Raw genomic sequence first — 19,129 nt, forward strand, 5'->3', positions numbered from 1 at the left:
AAAAGCCTTCTGTTTCGACCACCAAACCTCTCAGGGGAGCATTTGCAACCGTTTGGCACCATTTCTGAGTGAATTGCCAAAAGTCAGATTTTTGATGAAATTGTGACCCCGGGGCTTAGGGATTTTTTCCAAAAAAATCTTTTTCTGCCGGTTAAGTTGTTGAGGGCTGATTTCTTTTCCTGTGATGAACTGCCTTCTGTTTTGACCGCCAAACCTCTCAGGGGAGCATTTGCAACCGTTTGGCACCATTTCTGAGTGAATTGCCAAAAGTCAGATTTTTGATGAAATTGTGACCCCGGGGCTTAGGGATTTTTTCAAAAAAATCTTTTTCTGCCGGTTAAGTTGTCGAGGGCTGATTTCTTTTCCTGTGACAAAAAGCCTTCTGTTTCGACCGCCAAACCTCTCAGGGGAGCATTTGCAACCGTTTGGCACCATTTCTGAGTGAATTTCCGAAAGTCAGATTTTTGATGAAATTGTGACCCCGGGGCTTAGTTATTTTTTCAAAAAAATCTTTTTCTGCCGGTTAAGTTGTCGAGGGTTGATTTCTTGTCCTGTGATAAAAAGCCTTCTATTTTGACCGCCAAACCTCTCAGGGGAGCATTTGCAACATTTTGGCACCATTTCTGAGTGAATTAAGGAACGTGAGATTTTTGATGAAATTGTGACATCGGGGCTTAGGGATTTTTTCAAAAAAATCTTTTTCTGCCGGTTAAGTTGTCGAGGGCTGATTTCTTTTCCTGTGATAAAAAGCCTTCTGTTTCGACCGCCAAACCTCTCAGGGGAGCATTTGCAACCGTTTGGCACCATTTCTGAGTGAATTAAAGAACGTGAGATTTTTGATGAAATTGTGACCCCGGGGCTTAGGGATTTTTTCAAAAAAATCTTTTTCTGCTGGTTAAGTTGTCAAGGGCTGATTTCTATTCCTGTGATAAAAAGCCTTCTGTTTCGACCGCCAAACCTCTAAGGGGAACATTTGCAACCGTTTGGCACCATTTCTGAGTGAATTTCCGAAAGTCAGATTTTTGATGAAATTGTGACCCCGGGGCTTAGGGATTTTTCCAAAAAAATCTTTTTCTGCCGGTTAAGTTGTTGAGGGCTGATTTCTTTTCCTGTGATAAATAGCCTTCTGTCTCGACCGCCAAACCTCTCAGGGGAGCATTTGCAACCGTTTGGCACCATTTCTGAGTGAATTGCCGAAAGTCAGATTTTTGATGAAATTGTGACCCCGGGGCTTAGGGATTTTTTCAAAAAAATCTTTTTCTGCCGGTTAAGTTGTAGAGGGTTGATTTCTTGTCCTGTGATAAAAACCCTTCTGTTTCGACCGCCAAACCTCTCAGGGGAGCATTTGCAACCGTTTGGCACCATTTCTGAGTGAATTTCCGAAAGTCAGATTTTTGATGAAATTGTGACCCCGGGGCTTAGTTATTTTTTCAAAAAAATCTTTTTCTGCCGCTTAAGTTGTCGAGGTCTGATTTCTTGTCCTGTGATAAAAAGCCTTCTCTTTTGACCGCCAAACCTCTCAGGGGAGCATTTGCAACCGTTTGGCACCATTTCTGAGTGAATTAAAGAACGTGAGATTTTTGATGAAATTGTGACCCCTGGGCTTAGGGATTTTTTCAAAAAAATCTTTTTCTCCTGGTTAAGTTGTCGAGGGCTGATTTCTATTCCTGTGATAAAAAGCCTTCTGTTTCGACCGCCAAACCTCTCAGGGGAGCATTTGCAACCGTTTGGCACCATTTCTGAGTGAATTTCCGAAAGTCAGATTTTTGATGAAATTGTGACCCCGGGGCTTAGTTATTTTTTCAAAAAAATCTTTTTCTGCCGCTTAAGTTGTCGAGGTCTGATTTCTTGTCCTGTGATAAAAAGCCTTCTCTTTTGACCGCCAAACCTCTCAGGGGAGCATTTGCAACCGTTTGGCACCATTTCTGAGTGAATTAAAGAACGTGAGATTTTTGATGAAATTGTGACCCCTGGGCTTAGGGATTTTTTCAAAAAAATCTTTTTCTCCTGGTTAAGTTGTCGAGGGCTGATTTCTATTCCTGTGATAAAAAGCCTTCTGTTTCGACCGCCAAACCTCTAAGGGGAGCATTTGCAACCGTTTGGCACCATTTCTGAGTGAATTTCCGAAAGTCAGATTTTTGATGAAATTGTGTCCCCGGGGCTTAGGGATTTTTTCAAAAAAATCTTTTCCTGTCGGTTAAGGTGTCGAGGGCTGATTTCTTTTCCTGTGATAAATAGCCTTCTGTTTCGACCGCCAAACCACTCAGGGGAGTATTTGCAACCGTTTGGCACCATTTCTGAGTGAATTGCTGAAAGTCAGATTTTTGATGAAATTGTGACCCCGGGGCTTAGAGATTTTTTCAAAAAAATCTTTTTCTGCCGGTTAAGTTGTCGAGGGCTGATTTCTTGTCCTGTGATAAAAGCCTTCTGTTTCGACCGCCAAACCTCTCAGGGGAGCATTTGCAACCGTTTGGCACCATTTCTGAGTGAATTGCCAAATTCAGATTTTTGATGAAATTGTGACCCCGGGGCTTAGGGATTTTTTCCAAAAAAATCTTTTTCTGCCGGTTAAGTTGTTGAGGGCTGATTTCTTTTCCTGTGATGAACTGCCTTCTGTTTTGACCGCCAAACCTCTCAGGGGAGCATTTGCAACCGTTTGGCACCATTTCTGAGTGAATTGCCAAAAGTCAGATTTTTGATGAAATTGTGACCCCGGGGCTTAGGGATTTTTTCAAAAAAATCTTTTTCTGCCGGTTAAGTTGTCGAGGGCTGATTTCTTTTCCTGTGATAAAAAGCCTTCTGTTTCGACCGCCAAACCTCTCAGGGGAGCATTTGCAACCGTTTGGCACCATTTCTGAGTGAATTTCCGAAAGTCAGATTTTTGATGAAATTGTGACCCCGGGGCTTAGTTATTTTTTCAAAATAATCTTTTTCTGCCGCTTAAGTTGTCGAGGTCTGATTTCTTGTCCTGTGATAAAAAGCCTTCTGTTTCGACCACCAAACCTCTCAGGGGAGCATTCGCAACCGTTTGGCACCATTTTTGAGTGAATTAGAGAACGTGAGATTTTTGATGAAATTGTGACCCCGGGGCTTAGGGATTTTTTCAAAAAAATCTTTTTCTGCCGGTTAAGTTGTCGAGTGCTGATTTCTTTTCCTGTGATAAAAAGCCTTCTGTTTCGACCGCCAAACCTCTCAGGGGAGCATTTGCAACCGTTTGGCACCATTTCTGAGTGAATTAAAGAACGTGAGATTTTTTATGAAATTGTGACCCCGGGGCTTAGGGATTTTTTCAAAAAAATCTTTTTCTGCCGGTTAAGTTGTCGAGGGCTGATTTCTATTCCTGTGATAAAAAGCCTTCTGTTTCGACCGCCAAACCTCTCAGGGGAGCATTTGCAACCGTTTGGCACCATTTCTGAGTGAATTGCCAAAAGTCAGATTTTTGATGAAATTGTGACCCCGGGGCTTAGGGATTTTTTCAAAAAAATCTTTTTCTGCCGCTTAAGTTGTCGAGGGCTGATTTCTTTTCCTGTGATAAAAAGCCTTCTGTTTCGACCGCCAAACCTCTCAGGGGAGCATTTGCAACCGTTTGGCACCATTTCTGAGTGAATTTCCGAAAGTCAGATTTTTGATGAAATTGTGACCCCGGGGCTTAGTTATTTTTTCAAAATAATCTTTTTCTGCCGCTTAAGTTGTCGAGGTCTGATTTCTTGTCCTGTGATAAAAAGCCTTCTGTTTCGACCACCAAACCTCTCAGGGGAGCATTCGCAACCGTTTGGCACCATTTTTGAGTGAATTAGAGAACGTGAGATTTTTGATGAAATTGTGACCCCGGGGCTTAGGGATTTTTTCAAAAAAATCTTTTTCTGCCGGTTAAGTTGTCGAGTGCTGATTTCTTTTCCTGTGATAAAAAGCCTTCTGTTTCGACCGCCAAACCTCTCAGGGGAGCATTTGCAACCGTTTGGCACCATTTCTGAGTGAATTAAAGAACGTGAGATTTTTTATGAAATTGTGACCCCGGGGCTTAGGGATTTTTTCAAAAAAATCTTTTTCTGCCGGTTAAGTTGTCGAGGGCTGATTTCTATTCCTGTGATAAAAAGCCTTCTGTTTCGACCGCCAAACCTCTCAGGGGAGCATTTGCAACCGTTTGGCACCATTTCTGAGTGAATTGCCAAAAGTCAGATTTTTGATGAAATTGTGACCCCGGGGCTTAGGGATTTTTTCAAAAAAATCTTTTTCTGCCGCTTAAGTTGTCGAGGGCTGATTTCTTTTCCTGTGATAAAAAGCCTTCTGTTTTGACCGCCAAACCTCTCAGGGGAGCATTTGCAACCGTTTGGCACCATTTCCAAGTGAATTAAAGAACGTGAGATTTTTGATGAAATTGTGACCCCGGGGCTTAGGGATTTTTTCAAAAAAATCTTTTTCTGCCGGTTAAGTTGTCGAGGGCTGATTTCTATTCCTGTGATAAAAAGCCTTCTGTTTCGACCGCCAAACCTCTCAGGGGAGCATTTGCAACCGTTTGGCACCATTTCTGAGTGAATTGCCAAAAGTCAGATTTTTGATGAAATTGTGACCCCGGGGCTTAGGGATTTTTTCAAAAAAATCTTTTTCTGCCGCTTAAGTTGTCCAGGGTTGATTTCTTTTCCTGTGATAAAAAGCCTTCTGTTTTGACCGCCAAACCTCTCAGGGGAGCATTTGCAACCGTTTGGCACCATTTCCAAGTGAATTAAAGAACGTGAGATTTTTGATGAAATTGTGACCCCGGGGCTTAGGGATTTTTTCAAAAAAATCTTTTTCTGCTGGTTAAGTTGTCGAGGGCTGATTTCTATTCCTGTGATAAAAAGCCTTCTGTTTCGACCGCCAAACCTCTCAGGGGAGCATTTGCAACAGTTTGGCACCATTTCTGAGTGAATTTCCGAAAGTCAGATTTTTGATGAAATTGTGACCCCGGGGCTTAGGGATTTTTTCAAAAAAATATTTTCCTGTCGGTTAAGGTGTCGAGGGCTGATTTCTTTTCCTGTGATAAATAGCCTTCTGTTTCGACCGCCAAACCTCTCAGGGGAGTATTTCCAACCGTTTGGCACCATTTCTGAGTGAATTTCCGAAAGTCAGATTTTTGATGAAATTGTGAGACCGGGGCTTAGTGATTTTTTCAAAAAAATCTTTTTCTGCCGGTTAAGTTGTCGAGGTCTGATTTCTTGTCCTGTGATAAAAAGCCTTCTGTTTTGACCGCCAAACCTCTCAGGGGAGCATTTGCAACCGTTTGGCACCATTTCTGAGTGAATTAAAGAATGTGATCTTTTTGATGAAATTGTGACCCCGGGGCTTAGGGATTTTTTCAAAAAAATCTTTTTCTGCTGGTTAAGTTGTCGAGGGCTGATTTCTTGTCCTGTGATAAAAAGCCTGCTGTTTCGACCGCCAAACCTCTCAGGGGAGCATTTGCAACCGTTTGGCACCATTTCTGAGTGAATTAGAGAACGTGAGATTTTTGATGAAATTGTGACCCCGGGGCTTAGGGATTTTTTCAAAAAAATCTTTTTCTGCCGGTTAAGGTGTCGAGGGCTGATTTCTTTTCCTGTGATAAAAAGCCTTCTGTTTCGACCGCCAAACCTCTCAGGGGAGCATTTGCAACCGTTTGGCACCATTTCTGAGTGAATTGCCGAAAGTCCGATTATCGATGAAATTGTGACCCCGGGGCTTAGGGATTTTTTCAAAAAAATCTTTTTCTGCCGGTTAAGTTGTCGAGGGTTGATTTCTTGTCCTTTGATAAAAAGCCTTCTGTTTCGACCGCCAAACCTCTCAGGGGAGCATTTGCAACCGTTTGGCACCATTTCTGAGTGAATTAAAGAACGTGAGATTTTTTATGAAATTGTGACCCCGGGGCTTAGGGATTTTTTCAAAAAAATCTTTTTCTGCCGGTTAAGTTGTCGAGGGCTGATTTCTATTCCTGTGATAAAAAGCCTTCTGTTTCGACCGCCAAACCTCTCAGGGGAGCATTTGCAACCGTTTGGCACCATTTCTGAGTGAATTGCCAAAAGTCAGATTTTTGATGAAATTGTGACCCCGGGGCTTAGGGATTTTTTCAAAAAAATCTTTTTCTGCCGCTTAAGTTGTCGAGGGCTGATTTCTTTTCCTGTGATAAAAAGCCTTCTGTTTTGACCGCCAAACCTCTCAGGGGAGCATTTGCAACCGTTTGGCACCATTTCCAAGTGAATTAAAGAACGTGAGATTTTTGATGAAATTGTGACCCCGGGGCTTAGGGATTTTTTCAAAAAAATCTTTTTCTGCCGGTTAAGTTGTCGAGGGCTGATTTCTATTCCTGTGATAAAAAGCCTTCTGTTTCGACCGCCAAACCTCTCAGGGGAGCATTTGCAACCGTTTGGCACCATTTCTGAGTGAATTGCCAAAAGTCAGATTTTTGATGAAATTGTGACCCCGGGGCTTAGGGATTTTTTCAAAAAAATCTTTTTCTGCCGCTTAAGTTGTCCAGGGTTGATTTCTTTTCCTGTGATAAAAAGCCTTCTGTTTTGACCGCCAAACCTCTCAGGGGAGCATTTGCAACCGTTTGGCACCATTTCCAAGTGAATTAAAGAACGTGAGATTTTTGATGAAATTGTGACCCCGGGGCTTAGGGATTTTTTCAAAAAAATCTTTTTCTGCTGGTTAAGTTGTCGAGGGCTGATTTCTATTCCTGTGATAAAAAGCCTTCTGTTTCGACCGCCAAACCTCTCAGGGGAGCATTTGCAACCGTTTGGCACCATTTCTGAGTGAATTTCCGAAAGTCAGATTTTTGATGAAATTGTGACCCCGGGGCTTAGGGATTTTTTCAAAAAAATATTTTCCTGTCGGTTAAGGTGTCGAGGGCTGATTTCTTTTCCTGTGATAAATAGCCTTCTGTTTCGACCGCCAAACCTCTCAGGGGAGTATTTCCAACCGTTTGGCACCATTTCTGAGTGAATTTCCGAAAGTCAGATTTTTGATGAAATTGTGAGACCGGGGCTTAGTGATTTTTTCAAAAAAATCTTTTTCTGCCGGTTAAGTTGTCGAGGTCTGATTTCTTGTCCTGTGATAAAAAGCCTTCTGTTTTGACCGCCAAACCTCTCAGGGGAGCATTTGCAACCGTTTGGCACCATTTCTGAGTGAATTAAAGAATGTGATCTTTTTGATGAAATTGTGACCCCGGGGCTTAGGGATTTTTTCAAAAAAATCTTTTTCTGCTGGTTAAGTTGTCGAGGGCTGATTTCTTGTCCTGTGATAAAAAGCCTGCTGTTTCGACCGCCAAACCTCTCAGGGGAGCATTTGCAACCGTTTGGCACCATTTCTGAGTGAATTAGAGAACGTGAGATTTTTGATGAAATTGTGACCCCGGGGCTTAGGGATTTTTTCAAAAAAATCTTTTTCTGCCGGTTAAGGTGTCGAGGGCTGATTTCTTTTCCTGTGATAAAAAGCCTTCTGTTTCGACCGCCAAACCTCTCAGGGGAGCATTTGCAACCGTTTGGCACCATTTCTGAGTGAATTGCCGAAAGTCCGATTATCGATGAAATTGTGACCCCGGGGCTTAGGGATTTTTTCAAAAAAATCTTTTTCTGCCGGTTAAGTTGTCGAGGGTTGATTTCTTGTCCTTTGATAAAAAGCCTTCTGTTTCGACCGCCAAACCTCTCAGGGGAGCATTTGCAACCGTTTGGCACCATTTCTGAGTGAATTGCCGAAAGTCCAATTTTTGATGAAATTGTGACCCTGGGGCTTAGGGATTTTTTCAAAAAAATCTTTTTCTGCCGGTTAAGGTGTCGACGGCTGATTTCTTTTCCTGTGATAAATAGCCTTCTGTTTCGACCGCCAAACCTCTCAGGGGAGCATTTGCAACCGTTTGGCACCATTTCTGAATGAATTGTCGAAAGTCAGATTTTTGATGAAATTGTGACCTCGGGGCTTTGGGATTTTTTCAAAAAAATCTTTTTCTGCCGGTTAAGGTGTCGAGGGCTGATTTCTTTTCCTGTGATAAAAAGCCTTCTGTTTCGACTGCGAAACCTCTCAGGGGAGCATTTGCAACCGTTTGGCACCATTTCTGAGTGAATTGCCGAAAGTCAGATTTTTGATGAAATTGTGACCCCGGGGCTTAGGGATTTTTTCAAAAAAATCTTTTTCTGCCGGTTAAGGTGTCGAGGGCTGATTTCTTTTCCTGTGATAAAAAGCCTTCTGTTTCGACTGCCAAACCTCTCAGGGGAGCATTTGCAACCGTTTGGCACCATTTCTGAGTGAATTGCCGAAAGTCAGATTTTTGATGAAATTGTGACCCCGGGGCTTAGGGATTTTTTCAAAAAAATCTTTTTCTGCCGCTTAAGTTGTCGAGGGCTGATTTCTTGTCCTGTGATAAAAAGCCTTCTGTTTCGACCGCCAAACCTCTCAGGGGAGCATTTGCAACCGTTTGGCACCATTTCTGAGTGAATTGCCGAAAGTCAGATTTTGCATGAAATTGTGACCCCGGGGCTTAGGGATTTTTTTCAAAAAAATCTTTTTCTGCCGGTTAAGTTGTCGAGGGCTGATTTCTTGTCCTGTGATAAAAAGCCTGCTGTTTCGACCGCCAAACCTCTCAGGGGAGCATTTGCAACCGTTTGGCACCATTTCTGAGTGAATTAAAGAACGTGAGATTTTTGATGAAATTGTGACCCCGGGGCTTAGGGATTTTTTCAAAAAAATCTTTTTCTGCCGCTTAAGTTGTCGAGGGCTGATTTCTTTTCCTGTGATAAAAAGGCTTCTGTTTCGACCGCCAAACCTCTCAGGGGAGCATTTGCAACAGTTTGGCACCATTTCTGAGTGAATTGCCGAAAGTCAGATTTTTGATGAAATTGTGACCCCGGGGCTTAGGGATTTTTTCAAGAAAATCTTTTTCTGCAGGTTAAGTTGTCGAGGGCTGATTTCTTTTCCTGTGATAAAAAGCCTTCTGTTTCGACCGCCAAACCTTTCAGGGGAGCATTTGCAACCGTTTGGCACCATTTCTGAGTGAATTGCCCAAAGTCAGATTTTTGATGAAATTGTGACCCCGGGTCTTAGGGATTTTCTCAAAAAAATCTTTTTCTGCCGGTTAAGTTGTTGAGGGCTGATTTCTTGTCCTGTGATAAAAAGCCTTCTGTTTCGACCGCCAAACCTCTCAGGGGAGTATTTGCAACCGTTTGGCACCATTTCTGAGTGAATTAAAGAATGTGATATTTTTGATGAAATTGTGACCCCGGGGCTTAGGGATTTTTTCAAAAAAATCTTTTTCTGCTGGTTAAGTTGTCGAGGGCTGATTTCTATTCCTGTGATAAATAGCCTTCTGTTTCGACCGCCAAACCTCTCAGGGGAGTATTTGCAACCGTTTGGCACCATTTCTGAGTGAATTGCTGAAAGTCAGATTTTTGATGAAATTGTGACCACGGGGCTTAGAGATTTTTTCAAAAAAATCTTTTTCTGCCGGTTAAGTTGTCGAGGGCTGATTTCTTTTCCTGTGATAAATAGCCTTCTGTTTCGACCGCCAAACCTCTCAGGGGAGCAGTTGCAACCGTTTGGCACCATTTCTGAGTGAATTGCCGAAAGTCAGATTTTTGATGAAATTGTGACCCCGGGGCTTAGGGATTTTTTCAAAAAAATCTTTTTCTGGCGGTTAAGGTGTCGAGGGCTGATTTCTTTTCCTGTGATAAAAAGCCTTCTGTTTCGACCACCAAACCTCTCAGGGGAGCATTCGCAACCGTTTGGCACCATTTTTGAGTGAATTAGAGAACGTGAGATTTTTGATGAAATTGTGACCCCGGGGCTTAGGGATTTTTTCAAAAAAATCTTTTTCTGCCGGTTAAGTTGTCGAGGGCTGATTTCTTGTCCTGTGATAAAAAGCCTTCTGTTTCGACCGCCAAACCTCTCAGGGGAGCATTTGCAACCGTTTGGCACCATTTCTGAGTGAATTAAAGAACGTGAGATTTTTTATGAAATTGTGACCCCGGGGCTTAGGGATTTTTTCAAAAAAATCTTTTTCTGCCGCTTAAGTTGTCGAGGGCTGATTTCTTGTCCTGTGATAAAAAGCCTTCTGTTTCGACCGCCAAACCTCTCAGGGGAGCATTTGCAACCGTTTGGCACCATTTCTGAGTGAATTGCCGAAAGTCAGATTTTTGATGAAATTGTGACCCCGGGGCTTAGGGATTTTTTCAAAAAAATCTTTTTCTGCCGGTTAAGTTGTCGAGGGCTGATTTCTTTTCCTGTGATAAAAAGCCTTCTGTTTTGACCGCCAAACCTCTCAGGGGAGCATTTGCAACCGTTTGGCACCATTTCTGAGTGAATTAAAGAACGTGAGATTTTTGATGAAATTGTGACCCCGGGGCTTAGGGATTTTTTCAAAAAAATCTTTTTCTGCTGGTTAAGTTGTCAAGGGCTGATTTCTATTCCTGTGATAAAAAGCCTTCTGTTTCGACCGCCAAACCTCTAAGGGGAGCATTTGCAACCGTTTGGCACCATTTCTGAGTGAATTTCCGAAAGTCAGATTTTTGATGAAATTGTGACCCCGGGGCTTAGGGATTTTTTCAAAAAAATCTTTTCCTGTCGGTTAAGGTGTCGAGGGCTGATTTCTTTTCCTGTGATAAATAGACTTCTGTTTCGACCGCCAAACCTCTCAGGGGAGTATTTGCAACCGTTTGGCACCATTTCTGAGTGAATTGGCGAAAATCCGATTTTTGATGAAATTGTGACCCCGGGGCTTAGGGATTTTTTCAAAAAAATCTTTTTCTGCCGGTTAAGGTGTCGAGGGCTGATTTCTTTTCCTGTGATAAATAGCCTTCTGTTTCGATCGCCAAACCTCTCAGGGGAGCATTTGCAACCGTTTGGCACCATTTTTGAGTGAATTAGAGAACGTGAGATTTTTGATGAAATTGTGACCCCGGGGCTTAGGGATTTTTTCAAAAAAATCTTTTTCTGCCGGTTAAGTTGTCGAGGGCTGATTTCTTGTCCTGTGATAAAAAGCCTTCTGTTTCGACAGCCAAACCTCTCAGGGGAGCATTTGCAACCGTTTGGCACCATTTCTGAGTGAATTGCCGAAAGTCAGATTTTTGATGAAATTGTGACCCCGGGGCTTAGGGATTTTTTCAAAAAAATCTTTTTCTGCCGGTTAAGTTGTCGAGGGCTGATTTCTTGTCCTGTGATAAAAAGCCTTCTGTTTCGACCGCCAAACCTCTCAGGGGAGCATTTGCAACCGTTTGGCACCATTTCTGAGTGAATTGCCGAAAGCCTGATTTTCGATGAAATTATGACCCCGGGGCTTAGGGATTTTTTCAAAAAAATCTTTTTCTGCCGGTTAAGGTGTCGAGGGCTGATTTCTTTTCCTGTGATAAATAGCCTTCTGTTTCGACCGCCAAACCTCTCAGGGGAGTATTTGCAACCGTTTGGCACCATTTCTGAGTGAATTAAAGAATGTGATATTTTTGATGAAATTGTGACCCCGGGGCTTAGGGATTTTTTCATAAAAATCTTTTTCTGCTGGTTAAGTTGTCGAGGGCTGATTTCTATTCCTGTGATAAAAAGCCTTCTGTTTCGACCGCCAAACCTCTCAGGGGAGCATTTGCAACCGTTTGGCACCATTTCTGAGTGAATTGCTGAAAGTCAGATTTTTGATGAAATTGTGACCACGGGGCTTAGAGATTTTTTCAAAAAAATGTTTTTCTGCCGGTTAAGTTGTCGAGGGCTGATTTCTTGTCCTGTGATAAAAGCCTTCTGTTTCGACCGCCAAACCTCTCAGGGGAGCATTTGCAACCGTTTGGCACCATTTCTGAGTGAATTGCCGAAAGTCAGATTTTTGATGAAATTGTGACCCCGGGGCTTAGGGATTTTTTCAAAAAAATCTTTTTCTGGCGGTTAAGGTGTCGAGGGCTGATTTCTTTTCCTGTGATAAAAAGCCTTCTGTTTCGACCACCAAACCTCTCAGGGGAGCATTCGCAACCGTTTGGCACCATTTTTGAGTGAATTAGAGAACGTGAGATTTTTGATGAAATTGTGACCCCGGGGCTTCGGGATTTTTTCAAAAAAATCTTTTTCTGCCGGTTAAGTTGTCGAGGGCTGATTTCTTGTCCTGTGATAAAAAGCCTTCTGTTTCGACCGCCAAACCTTTCAGGGGAGCATTTGCAACCGTTTGGCACCATTTCTGAGTGAATTAAAGAACGTGAGATTTTTGATGAAATTGTGACCCCGGGGCTTAGGGATTTTTTCAAAAAAATCTTTTTCTGCCGGTTAAGTTGTCGAGGGTTGATTTCTTGTCCTGTGATAAAAAGCCTTCTGTTTCGACCGCCAAACCTCTCAGGGGAGCATTTGCAACCGTTTGGCACCATTTCTGAGTGAATTAAAGAACTTGAGATTTTTGATGAAATTGTGACCCCGGGGCTTAGGGATTTTTTCAAAAAAATCTTTTCCTGTCGGTTAAGGTGTCGAGGGCTGATTTCTTTTCCTGTGATAAATAGCCTTCTGTTTCGACCGCCAAACCTCTCAGGGGAGTATTTGCAACCGTTTGGCACCATTTCTGAGTGAATTAAAGAATGTGATATTTTTGATGAAATTGTGACCCCGGGGCTTAGGGATTTTTTCATAAAAATCTTTTTCTGCTGGTTAAGTTGTCGAGGGCTGATTTCTATTCCTGTGATAAAAAGCCTTCTGTTTCGACCGCCAAACCTCTAAGGGGAGCATTTGCAACCGTTTGGCACCATTTCTGAGTGAATTTCCGAAAGTCATATTTTTGATGAAATTGTGACCCCGGGGCTTAGGGATTTTTTCATAAAAATCTTTTTCTGCTGGTTAAGTTGTCGAGGGCTGATTTCTATTCCTGTGATAAAAAGCCTTCTGTTTCGACCGCCAAACCTCTCAGGGGAGTATTTGCAACCGTTTGGCACCATTTCTGAGTGAATTGCTGAAAGTCAGATTTTTGATGAAATTGTGACCACGGGGCTTAGAGATTTGTTCAAAACAATCTTTTTCTGCCGGTTAAGTTGTCGAGGGCTGATTTCTTTTCCTGTGATAAAAGCCTTCTGTTTCGACCGCCAAACCTCTCAGGGGAGCATTTGCAACCGTTTGGCACCATTTCTGAGTGAATTGCCGAAAGTCAGATTTTTGATGAAATTGTGACCCCGGGGCTTAGGGATTTTTTTCCAAAAAAATCTTTTTCTGCCGGTTAAGTTGTCGAGGGCTGATTTCTTTTCCTGTGATAAATAGCCTTCTGTTTTGACCGCCAAACCTCTCAGGGGAGCATTTGCAACCGTTTGGCACGATTTTTGAGTGAATTACAGAACGTGAGATTTTTGATGAAATTGTGACCCCGGGCCTTAGGGATTTTTTCAAAAAAATCTTTTTCTGCCGCTTAAGTTGTCGAGGGCTGATTTCTTTTCCTGTGATAAAAAGCCTTCTGTTTCGACCGCCAAACCTCTAAGGGGAGCATTTGCAACCGTTTGGCACCATTTCTGAGTGAATTTCCGAAAGTCAGATTTTTGATGAAATTGTGACCCCGGGGCTTAGGGATTTTTTCAAAAAAATCTTTTCCTGTCGGTTAAGGTGTCGAGGGCTGATTTCTTTTCCTGTGATAAATAGCCTTCTTTTTCGACCGCCAAACCTCTCAGGGGAGTATTTGCAACCGTTTGGCACCATTTCTGAGTGAATTAAAGAATGTGATATTTTTGATGAAATTGTGACCCCGGGGCTTAGGGATTTTTTCATAAAAATCTTTTTCTGCTGGTTAAGTTGTCGAGGGCTGATTTCTATTCCTGTGATAAAAAGCCTTCTGTTTCGACCGCCAAACCTCTCAGGGGAGCATTTGCAACCGTTTGGCACCATTTCTGAGTGAATTGCCGAAAGTCAGATTTTTGATGAAATTGTGACCCCGGGGCTTAGGGAGTTTTTCAAAAAAATCTTTTTCTGGCGGTTAAGGTGTCGAGGGCTGATTTCTTTTCCTGTGATAAAAAGCCTTCTGTTTCGACCACCAAACCTCTCAGGGGAGCATTCGCAACCGTTTGGCACCATTTCTGAGTGAATTAAAGAACGTGAGATTTTTGATGAAATTGTGACCCCGGGGCTTAGGGATTTTTTCAAAAAAATCTTTTTCTGCCGGTTAAGTTGTCGAGGGTTGATTTCTTGTCCTGTGATAAAAAGCCTTCTGTTTCGACCGCCAAACCTCTCAGGGGAGCATTTGCAACCGTTTGGCACCATTTCTGAGTGAATTAAAGAACTTGAGATTTTTGATGAAATTGTGACCCCGGGGCTTAGGGATTTTTTCAAAAAAATCTTTTCCTGTCGGTTAAGGTGTCGAGGGCTGATTTCTTTTCCTGTGATAAATAGCCTTCTGTTTCGACCGCCAAACCTCTCAGGGGAGTATTTGCAACCGTTTGGCACCATTTCTGAGTGAATTAAAGAATGTGATATTTTTGATGAAATTGTGACCCCGGGGCTTAGGGATTTTTTCATAAAAATCTTTTTCTGCTGTTTAAGTTGTCGAGGGCTGATTTCTATTCCTGTGATAAAAAGCCTTCTGTTTCGACCGCCAAACCTCTAAGGGGAGCATTTGCAACCGTTTGGCACCATTTCTGAGTGAATTGCTGAAAGTCAGATTTTTGATGAAATTGTGACCACGGGCTTAGAGATTTTTTCAAAAAAATCTTTTTCTGCCGGTTAAGTTGTCGAGGGCTGATTTCTTGTCCTGTGATAAAAGCCTTCTGTTTCGACCGCCAAACCTCTCAGGGGAGCATTTGCAACCGTTTGGCACCATTTCTGAGTGAATTGCCGAAAGTCAGATTTTTGATGAAATTGTGACCCCGGGGCTTAGGGATTTTTTCCAAAAAAATCTTTTTCTGCCGGTTAAGTTGTCGAGGGCTGATTTCTTTTCCTGTGATAAAAAGCCTTCTGTTTCGACCACCAAACCTCTCAGGGGAGCATTCGCAACCGTTTGGCACCATTTTTGAGTGAATTACAGAACGTGAGATTTTTGATGAAATTGTGACCCCGGGGCTTAGGGATGTTTTCAAAAAAATCTTTTTCTGCCGGTTAAGTTGTCGAGGGCTGATTTCTTTTCCTGTGATAAAAAGCCTTCTGTTTCGACCGCCAAACCTCTCAGGGGAGCATTTGCAACCGTTTGGCACCATTTCTGAGTGAATTGCCGAAAGTCAGATTTTTGATGAAATTGTGACCCCGGGGCTTAGGGAGTTTTTCAAAAAAATCTTTTTCTGGCGGTTAAGGTGTCGAGGGCTGATTTCTTTTCCTGTGATAAAAAGCCTTCTGTTTCGACCACCAAACCTCTCAGGGGAGCATTCGCAACCGTTTGGCACCATTTTTGAGTGAATTAGAGAACGTGAGATTTTTGATGAAATTGTGACCCCGGGGCTTAGGGATTTTTTCAAAAAAATCTTTTTCTGCCGGTTAAGTTGTCGAGGGCTGATTTCTTGTCCTGTGATAAAAAGCCTTCTGTTTCGACCGCCAAACCTCTCAGGGGAGCATTTGCAACCGTTTGGCACCATTTCTGAGTGAATTAAAGAACGTGAGATTTTTGATGAAATTGTGACCCCGGGGCTTAGGGATTTTTTCAAAAAAATCTTTTTCTGCCGGTTAAGTTGTCGAGGGTTGATTTCTTGTCCTGTGATAAAAAGCCTTCTGTTTCGACCGCCAAACCTCTCAGGGGAGCATTTGCAACCGTTTGGCACCATTTCTGAGTGAATTAAAGAATGTGATATTTTTGATGAAATTGTGACCCCGGGGCTTAGGGATTTTTTCATAAAAATCTTTTTCTGCTGTTTAAGTTGTCGAGGGCTGATTTCTATTCCTGTGATAAAAAGCCTTCTGTTTCGACCGCCAAACCTCTAAGGGGAGCATTTGCAACCGTTTGGCACCATTTCTGAGTGAATTGCTGAAAGTCAGATTTTTGATGAAATTGTGACCACGGGCTTAGAGATTTTTTCAAAAAAATCTTTTTCTGCCGGTTAAGTTGTCGAGGGCTGATTTCTTGTCCTGTGATAAAAGCCTTCTGTTTCGACCGCCAAACCTCTCAGGGGAGCATTTGCAACCGTTTGGCACCATTTCTGAGTGAATTGCCGAAAGTCAGATTTTTGATGAAATTGTGACCCCGGGGCTTAGGGAGTTTTTCAAAAAAATCTTTTTCTGGCGGTTAAGGTGTCGAGGGCTGATTTCTTTTCCTGTGATAAAAAGCCTTCTGTTTCGACCACCAAACCTCTCAGGGGAGCATTCGCAACCGTTTGGCAGCATTTTTGAGTGAATTAGAGAACGTGAGATTTTTGATGAAATTGTGACCCCGGGGCTTAGGGATTTTTTCAAAAAAATCTTTTTCTGCCGGTTAAGTTGTCGAGGGCTGATTTCTTGTCCTGTGATAAAAAGCCTTCTGTTTCGACCGCCAAACCTCTCAGGGGAGCATTTGCAACCGTTTGGCACCATTTCTGAGTGAATTAAAGAACGTGAGATTTTTGATGAAATTGTGACCCCGGGGCTTAGGGATTTTTTCAAAAAAATCTTTTTCTGCCGGTTAAGTTGTCGAGGGTTGATTTCTTGTCCTGTGATAAAAAGCCTTCTGTTTCGACCGCCAAACCTCTCAGGGGAGCATTTGCAACCGTTTGGCACCATTTCTGAGTGAATTAAAGAACTTGAGATTTTTGATGAAATTGTGACCCCGGGGCTTAGGGATTTTTTCAAAAAAATCTTTTCCTGTCGGTTAAGGTGTCGAGGGCTGATTTCTTTTCCTGTGATAAATAGCCTTCTGTTTCGACCGCCAAACCTCTCAGGGGAGTATTTGCAACCGTTTGGCACCATTTCTGAGTGAATTAAAGAATGTGATATTTTTGATGAAATTGTGACCCCGGGGCTTAGGGATTTTTTCATAAAAATCTTTTTCTGCTGTTTAAGTTGTCGAGGGCTGATTTCTATTCCTGTGATAAAAAGCCTTCTGTTTCGACCGCCAAACCTCTAAGGGGAGCATTTGCAACCGTTTGGCACCATTTCTGAGTGAATTTCCGAAAGTCATATTTTTGATGAAATTGTGACCCCGGGGCTTAGGGACTTTTTCATAAAAATCTTTTTCTACTGGTTAAGTTGTCGAGGGCGGATTTCTATTCCTGTGATAAAAAGCCTTCTGTTTCGACCGCCAAACCGCTCAGGGGAGTATTTGCAACCGTTTGGCACCATTTCTGAGTGAATTGCTGAAAGTCAGATTTTTGATGAAATTGTGACCACGGGCTTAGAGATTTTTTCAAAAAAATCTTTTTCTGCCGGTTAAGTTGTCGAGGGCTGATTTCTTGTCCTGTGATAAAAGCCTTCTGTTTCGACCGCCAAACCTCTCAGGGGAGCATTTGCAACCGTTTGGCACCATTTCTGAGTGAATTGCCGAAAGTCAGATTTTTGATGAAATTGTGACCCCGGGGCTTAGGGATTTTTTCCAAAAAAATCTTTTTCTGCCGGTTAAGTTGTCGAGGGCTGATTTCTTTTCCTGTGATAAAAAGCCTTCTGTTTCGACCACCAAACCTCTCAGGGGAGCATTCGCAACCGTTTGGCACCATTTTTGAGTGAATTACAGAACGTGAGATTTTTGATGAAATTGTGACCCCGGGGCTTAGGGATTTTTTCAAAAAAATCTTTTTCTGCTGGTTAAGCTGTCAAGGGCTGATTTCTATTCCTGTGATAAAAAGCCTTCTGTTTCGACCGCCCAACCTCTAAGGGGAGCATTTGCAACCGTTTGGCACCATTTCTGAGTGAATTTCCGAAAGTCAGATTTTTGATGAAATTGTGACCCCGGGGCTTAGGGATTTTTTCAAAAAAATCTTTTTCTGCTGGTTAAGTTGTCGAGGGCTGATTTCTTGTCCTGTGATAAAAAGCCTGCTGTTTCGACCGCCAAACCTCTCAGGGGAGCATTTGCAACCGTTTGGCACCATTTCTGAGTGAATTAGAGAACGTGAGATTTTTGATGAAATTGTGACCCCGGGGTTTAGGGATTTTTTCAAAAAAATCTTTTTCTGCCGGTTAAGTTGTCGAGGGTTGATTTCTTGTCCTGTGATAAAAAGCCTTCTGTTTCGACCGCCAAACCTCTCAGGGGAGCATTTGCAACCGTTTGGCACCATTTCTGAGTGAATTGCCGAAAGTCCAATTTTTGATGAAATTGTGACCCCGGGGCTTAGGGATTTTTTCAAAAAAATCTTTTTCTGCCGGTTAAGGTGTCGACGGCTGATTTCTTTTCCTGTGATAAATAGCCTTCTGTTTTGACCGCCAAACCTCTCAGGGGAGCATTTGCAACCGTTTGGCACCATTTCTGAATGAATTGCCGAAAGTCAGATTTTTGATGAAATTGTGACCTCGGGGCTTAGGGATTTTTTCAAAAAAATCTTTTTATGCCGGTTAAGGTGTCGAGGGCTGATTTCTTGTCCTGTGATAAAAAGCCTTCTGTTTCGACTGCCAAACCTCTCAGGGGAGCATTTGCAACCGTTTGGCACCATTTCTGAGTGAATTGCCGAAAGCCTGATTTTTGATGAAATTGTGACCACGGGGCTTAGGGATTTTTTCAAAAAAATCTTTTTCTGCCGGTTAAGGTGTCGAGGGCTGATTTCTTTTCCTGTGATAAATAGCCTTCTGTTTCGACCGCCAAACCTCTCAGGGGAGCATTTGCAACCGTTTGGCACCATTTCTGAGTGAATTAGAGAACGTGAGATTTTTGATGAAATTGTGACCCCGGGGCTTAGGGATTTTTTCAAAAAAATCTTTTTCTGCCGGTTAAGTTGTCGAGGGCTGATTTCTTGTCCTGTGATAAAAAGCCTTCTGTTTCGACCGCCAAACCTCTCAGGGGAGCATTTGCAACCGTTTGGCACCATTTCTGAGTGAATTGCCGAAAGCCTGATTTTCGATGAAATTGTGACCCCGGGGCTTAGGGATTTTTTCAAAAAAATCTTTTTCTGCCGGTTAAGTTGTCGAGGGTTGATTTCTTGTCCTGTGATAAAAAGCCTTCTGTTTCGACCGCCAAACCTCTCAGGGGAGCATTTGCAACCGTTTGGCACCATTTCTGAGTGAATTGCCGAAAGTCCGATTATTGATGAAATTGTGACCCGGGGGCTTAGGGATTTTTTCAAAAAAATCTTTTTCTGCCGGTTAAGGTGTC

The sequence above is a fragment of the Podarcis pityusensis genome (genome assembly GCF_964106645.2).
Source record: "Podarcis pityusensis genome assembly, chromosome: 5".
NCBI classification, from domain to species: domain Eukaryota; kingdom Metazoa; phylum Chordata; class Lepidosauria; order Squamata; family Lacertidae; genus Podarcis; species Podarcis pityusensis.